The following is a 7,436-nucleotide window of genomic DNA, read 5'->3' as shown; positions in this document are numbered from 1 at the left end:
TTTATGAAACAGAGGTATTTTAATAGGAAACTGTGTCTCTTGTATATGTCCCATATGCAGCTACAAATCTGTATAAGTTCCTTTGCAGTATTGCCCCCCCCTTCCAGGTCTTGCTAATAAAGGTGTTGCTTTTATTACCTCTAATCTCCTTATTGTTTCTCACGAGTCAACAAGGTTATTCCTTCTGTGTTACTTAGGCAGGGGGACAGTGAAGCATACCTGCACAGGACTCCTTTGGAAGGCTGGGGTTGTCACAGTCTCTGACATAACTATGGTAGTCTGTGAACATGTGCAGGATTAATTCCATATAGAGCTAGTACACATCATGCAAACTGAGCCACTGCAGAGGTTTGTGTAATGTATAATGAAAGTCTGTGTAATGCTGACAGGCTGATGGAATACTCTCAAGGTCAGCTCTATCAAGCGCTGACTAGTTACCCTGATCTGGTCTTGAAGGGGCAAAGCAGAGCACCTTTCCTTATCTATCAATAAGATGTGACCAAAATCACCTTTCTGACTCAGCTGCCAGATGTCAGAATCACAAAAGCACGACACTTTTGTCCTTCTCAAGGTCTTAAGATATCTTAATGTACTAAGAGTGCATTAATAGCTGAACCTGTGCTTATTATAGCCTAAAGGCATTAAAGTTCTCTCAAAGATATGCTTTCTTGCTCTTCTGTAATCTTGCCAAAGGCTATGCTACTGACTACTGTAAACAAAGACACTTTGCAAGTGACAATGTAAGCTATAATTGTGTTTTATGAGTTATATAGTTAAATGTTGTGCTACAGATTTCTAAGTAGTCTCATTTAATGCGTATTGTCCTAACGAAGAGGATAGTATACAAATTATGTATATAACGTGATCATGTAACTCAGAAATAAGTGTTTATACTTTAAGCAAAGTGGACTGAAAGGAAAGGATGCCCATATATGGACATAAAGAGCTGAGCAGCTGCTAGTAAGCCATTTCTGCACTGCACATCATATCAGACAAAGGGAATAAAAGGTATCCCTCTTAATGGATAAGAAAGAAGAGATAAAGGATCTCTCTTCACTCTTAATGAGTTTAGAAATGGTATAAATACAGCCACAGTACAGCCAGTATTTCAGATTGTTATTGCTGGCAGACTGCAGCTGTCTGAAGTAACATTTCTCCATCTCAGAGGCTTGAGATGTAAAACATTGAGACTCTGATCCTTGCGTGGACAGCAGTTCTCTGAGGTATCTTGAAGTATCAAGATCTGGATATTTCAACATATCTTACTTACAGTCTTCTTGTGAGACTGCTCTATTCCTAGAAGAGGATAGAGACCCTTAGAATTCCTATACTTTGAATGGGAACCTAAGTGCAGTGATCTTTCCATATATTGGAACACTGAGAGTCCATTGGATTTATGGATTCTTACAAACTAAACCTATTTGGCTTACCAATGCTAAAGAGCATCCTGAACACAGAGCTAATAGCTAGACCTCTGAGATAGTGTCAGAAGGTCCTTTACTTAACAGGGACTTCTGAACCTCCTCAGAGCAAGAGACCAGAGATGTTCCTGAAGGGAAAGGAGACTCTCTGTACTCTGTGAGATATGCACAATGCTGATACATTGTACAGCGCATACACAGATTGGCACAGCCAAAGAGACTTTAAACAGCTTTAAGCTAACAAATAGTATTTATATATTCAGCATTGCTGTCTAAAACTAGAAAGAATATGCATAGCATGTACATAGACAATGCCTGATCTTAATGATGATCAGTTAAGAATATTAATAGAAGTCTTTAAAGGATTCAAGACTTAGAAAATACAGATACTCTGGGATAACTTCATATGTTCTCACAAGAGCTTAGATTCTTAGAGGACTACAGATGACACAGCAAGGTATAGTGTGTCTTCTGTACTGAAATATTATGATGTTTTGAATGATTTAAGTTAGGATGCTTCTAACCAAATCTTTCTCCAAAGAATTAACCATATTTTGACAGGATTTCTGTAACTTTATATTCTGAATGAAAGTGCATTGCACTAAGGATACTTTATGAGTATATTCTGACTAAGATACTCCTTTATGGAGGCATAGAGAGTGTGAATGATTACTTGCTACATAAACATGTTTAAGACTAATGATGTCTAGCCTTATATGATATTTTAAGGCTTTGCAACCAAAAAGCATATATTATATAATTTAAATAAATGTGTTTTTTATGCTTCTACTCTTGTCCAGTATTATAAATTTATTGGCGTGTTCAAGAGATTTTCTAGGAACCATAACAAGTTTCTAGGAACTGTTGATTCCGGTCTAGTGGTGTCTCGCTGAATAAGATAACATATCCCTTCTCAGGAAGGGATCCTTTCTAAGAGTATAGGCACTTAACGGCCCGAACAGCGACAGGATGTGCTTGTAAGTTAGTATAACTGACCTCACAAAAGGCAGCCTACAGAGAATTCACAAAGGAATTTTGGTCTATTCCTAACCATCTTTCTGGCCACTGGCTTATTTGAATATACCCTGATACAGGCCACTGTGGGAGGTGGGCCATCGAATTCCTGAAAAATCAGTAATACACTAACACTACCACAAAACGAAATAGTGGGCTTTATCTGTTGGGTTATCCGCTTAAATATACGTGCTCTCTGCTGGCCCACCAACATGCTTGTCATGCATGCCCAAGAAGCTGGACACAGCGTCTTCAAAAAGGCTGTGGGGAAAACTCAGCATTAAAAAAAAAATGTATATGAGAGGCTTTGGAGACACTCCATTTGCCTGTCACAGCTGATACTAAAGGTAAACTGCTTTTGTACATGGAGGTTCCACTGTTGCCTAAAACATCCAATCATTTTTTATTGTAGATCTTATTCTCTTTATGTAAACACTTTACATAAACACTGTGATTATTGTAGATCTTATCCTCTTTACATTAACACTTTACATAAACACTGATTATTGTAGATCTTAGCCTCTTTACATTAACACTTTACATAAACACTGTGATTACTGGATTCATCAGTTTGCTAAGTTATTACTTGGAAGATACCTATTAGTTTTCTTTTTCTCCTTTTTCAAGCAATATAGGGTGGGGAAATTCCTGGAGACTTTGGGGGGTGGAACCAAGGGAGGGTGGGGTTTGGAGAGGGGAAGGACCTTAGTGGAGTATAATGTCATAGAGTTCATCTTGGAGAGCCAGTGTTGTGTAGAGCTTAAGAGCGGTGGACTCTATAATCTGGAGAACCAGGTTTGATTCCCCACTACTCCGCATGAAGCCAGCTGGGTGACCTTGGGCCAGTCACAGTTCTCTCGGAACTCACTCAGCTCTATCTACCTCACAAGGTGCCTGTTGTGGGGAGGGGAAGGGACTATGATTGTAAGCTGCTTTGAGACTCCTTAAGGTAGAGAAAAGTGGGGTATAAAAACCAACTCTTCTTCATCTTCCAAAGCAGCCATTTTTTCCGGAGACCCTAGAGACCAATTGTAATTCTGGGTGATCTCCAGCCACGACCTGGAGACTTAGCAAACAAGAGTTAGCGTGCTGTCAGTTAGTTAGCAAACATAAAACAGCAATTATACTGTATGCAACTCAATTTTATATACACAAAGAAGAATACCCAAAACTCATGACCAACATAATATAGTATCTGGTAAAAAGATAATCAATGTATTTTTACAGTCCATGTGCACTAACATTGAGACTGGCAACCATAGAACTTCAGCAGAGTATAGTGCCATAGGGTCTGCCCTCCAAAGCAGCCTTTTTTCTCCAGGAGATCTGATCTTTGTAATTCTGGGAGATCTTCATACCCCCACCTGGAGGTTGGCAATTGTATCCAGAGTAAACTTTCAGTTTTAAAACCACAGATCGCTACAAAGCATCGCAGTGATGGCACTAAATAGGTCTGTCTACACCAGTGGTTCCCAACCAGGGGTCCGTGGACCCCCAGGGGTCCGCGAGAACTAAATTAAGGTCCGCGAAACAAAGTTATAAACCCATAATAAATTAATATTTTCAATTAAAAGTTCTCTATTATAAAAATATATATTCAAATGTTATTCTAAGTTAAATGTTTAACTAACAGTTATGATTAAAGTTTATTTTCAAGTTCTCAGAATTTTTGTTTTGAACCTTGGGGTCCCTGCACCGATCAAAAAAGTCCTAGTGGTCCCTGGTCAAAAAAAGGTTGGGAACCACTGGTCTACACTTAAGCCATGCTTTTTTTTTAAAGTGCAGAGAGATTTGAATTTTGTTCCGATCTCTCCAAAACGTTGCTGAGGAATAAACTTCTCTAAAAGTGAGATTTAAGGGTTAACCCATCCGAGCTGTATTTCCTAGAGAGGACATGATGGATGTAGCATGTACAACAGTGGCAGCTGTTTTCCTGTGGTGGGAGGAATTTGATTTTGAATCTCTTTGCAGCCTTAACAAGAGGGAGCTTAAGGTAAGGCAGAAACAAAGGGGGAAAGAAAGCGGAGAAAAGACACCCGGAAGGCAGTGGACAGGGACAGATGCTGTCCCCTTTCCCTGTGATCAGAGGCAAAGCACATCTGTCCTTCCAGCTGATCTCAGCAGAATATCCTCCTTCCGGATTGGGTGGGGCAGCTCATCTCAAAGAGGCAGTCACTGGATCCTGCTTGGATTCATTGATCAGAGTTGCCACTGGTAGAAGAGGGTGTGAGTGTGGGAATATTTTCTTTTCAAATTTGTCTTTAATAGCCCATAAACAAGAACTTTGAAGCGTGTATGGGAGTTCAGTCACTATTGCCCAGACGTACGAAGGGTGCGGATGTATTAAAGATCCTCATCCTGAATTAGATCAGTGGTTTGTATATCCAGATTTGGGCTATTCCGACCGGCCATGGCTTTCCAGGGTCTCAACCAAACAAAATATAGCCAAGTGCTGTAATAATAGTGATTAGGAAATAAACAGCACCCAAACTCAATGTACTAAACAACTCCTTATTATTGTATTTTTTTCAAGAATTTTTTCACACAGTATAAATACTATATTCTAATATCAAATCGATGTCCATATATACACAAATTGAACATAAAAATGGCAAGAGTCCAGTAGCACCTTAAAGACTAACAAAAATATTTTCTGGTAGGGTATGAGCTTTCGTGAGCCACAGCTCACTTCTTCAGAAAGCTCATACCTACCAGAAAATATTTTTGTTAGTCTTTAAGGTGCTACTGGACTCTTGCCCTTTTTGACTACTGCAAACAGACTAACACAGCTACCCACTGTGAATTATGAACATAAAAATGTCTCTGCAGCTTCTTTGAACATTGTATATCAATCTAACTTGGACTCAACATCTGCGATCTCCCGTACTTCACGGACTTTGTTATAGTGGAGAGACATTTTTATGTTCAATTTGTGTATATATGGACATCGATTTGATATTAGAATATAGTATTTATACTGTGTGAAAAAATTCTTGAAAAAATACAATAATGAGTTGTTTAGTACATTGAGTTTGGGTGCTGTTTATTTCCTAATTTCCAGGGTCTCAGGCAGGGACAGGTCTTTTTCACAACCTGCCGCTTACATCCTTCAACTAGAGGTCCCAGGGACTGAATCGCAGGTGGGACTATGAATTCGACTCGTATCAGAGGCCGTGTAAACCTGGCTTATACTAGCCCTGCACGCTCCTTAACAATGAATGTTTGTGTACAAAGTACTCTTGGTTTTTCTTAGTGTGCACATTGAGTGAACATGCGATTTAAACTCTTTCTGTTTATCCAGGTACTGGTCTCCATTTTTATTTTTAAAGTGGATGTGTGTTGGCTCTTTCTTACACACAGAAGCATGTGCGTACATGCAAGAGGAGAATGCGGGAGCCGGGTGACAGAGTCAGCTCCCTAGTCAGTGATGTCAACTCTGACTGGTAGCTCTCCAGGGTCTTAGGCAGAGAACAGTCTTCCCTACCATTTCCTGTCCTTTGAACTGGAGATGCCAGTGACTGAGCCTGAGATTTTTGTTGTCTCAATAGGTGCTGTACCAGTTCCTGCTTTGGCTTGGGGATATGGCACATCAAGCGCATGAAAATGCTAACCTTTGAAAGTGTGTAGTGCTACGTCCTAGTATGTAAAGGTAGTCCCCTGTGCAAGCACCAGGTCATAACTGACCCACGGGGTGGCGTTGCATCACGTTTACTAGGCAGACTATATTTATGGGGTGGTTTGCCATTGCCTTCCCCAGTCATCTACACTTTACCCCCAGCAAGCTGGGTAGTCATTTTACTGACCTAGGAAGGATGGAAGGCTGAGTCAACCTTGAGCCGGCTACCTGAACCCAACGTCCGTCAGGATCGAACTCAGGTCGTGAGCAGAGCTTGGACTGCAGTACTGCAGCTTACCTCTCTGCGCCACGGGGCTCATGCTAGAATGTAATCAAGGCAAATTTTACAAAATGGATGTATCTCTTGAGAATGTGCCCCCCCACTAGTATTGCCTGGCAACCAGTGGGAGCTTGCGGGGGGGGGGGACACAGTGACATAGTGGAAAAGCTCAGAAGAGATGTGAGATAGCTCTAGGAATCGGTGGAAATTCTATGGAAAACTACTGAGTTTGCAGTGATTCCTAGAGCTACTTGACACCACTTCTGGGTTTTCCCCAGAAGTGATGTCACAGCACTCATGGAACCAACTTTATTTTTTTCTGCCACTGCTCAGGGCAGCGGTGGGCACCCCCAACTTTATGTATGCATTTAACATGCTGAATGTTTGTGTCCATACACTCTGTGTCTCTTCCCTCCCATTTCCCCAGAAAGAAGCCTGTTGCGGCAGTTCTGAATGCCCAAAGCATATTAACATTTTGTTCTAGAGGTATTCTCCATCAGAGATAATCACTGTGGGATCAAAATGGAAGAGCAGTGTTCAACAGGCTCCCCACTGATGAAGAAACTGCGAAGAGTAGGACAAGCCCCTCGTGTTCTACAAGCTGGGAGTATCTTGCAAAGGTTACCAGCACAAGCAGTAAAACAAGAGCCATGCGAAGGGCTGCTTCAGCACTGGGAAACACAACTGCAGGCATTCCTGAGGACAGTGGAGGCCCCATGTCAGTCAGGGTGGGTGGCCTCACAATCACCAAAAGAGCCCGCCCCATGGGATGACACAGAAGCCTTTCTGGCTTCCTTTGAGCAAGTGGCCAAAGCCTGCCAGTGGCCCAAGCACAAGTGGGTGGCCCAACTCCTGCCGGCCCTCAGTGGTGAAGCGGAGCAGGCCTTTAACAGTCTGGAGGCCAGAGACAGAGAGGAATACAGGAAAGTGAAGGCAGCCATCTTGCGAGGAGACGCTATGAAGAGGGAGAAGATTCGGCAACGCTTTAGGCGCTTCTGCTATCAGGAGGCTGAGGGGCCAAGAGGGGCTTACAGCCAGCTGCAAGAACTTTGCTGCCAGTGGCTGAAATTTGAGCAACACTCCAAGGAGCAGATCTTGGAACTAC

This window comes from Euleptes europaea, chromosome 1, assembly GCF_029931775.1.
Source record: "Euleptes europaea isolate rEulEur1 chromosome 1, rEulEur1.hap1, whole genome shotgun sequence".
Taxonomy (NCBI): domain Eukaryota; kingdom Metazoa; phylum Chordata; class Lepidosauria; order Squamata; family Sphaerodactylidae; genus Euleptes; species Euleptes europaea.
Note: the sequence above shows the minus strand (reverse complement) of the source record.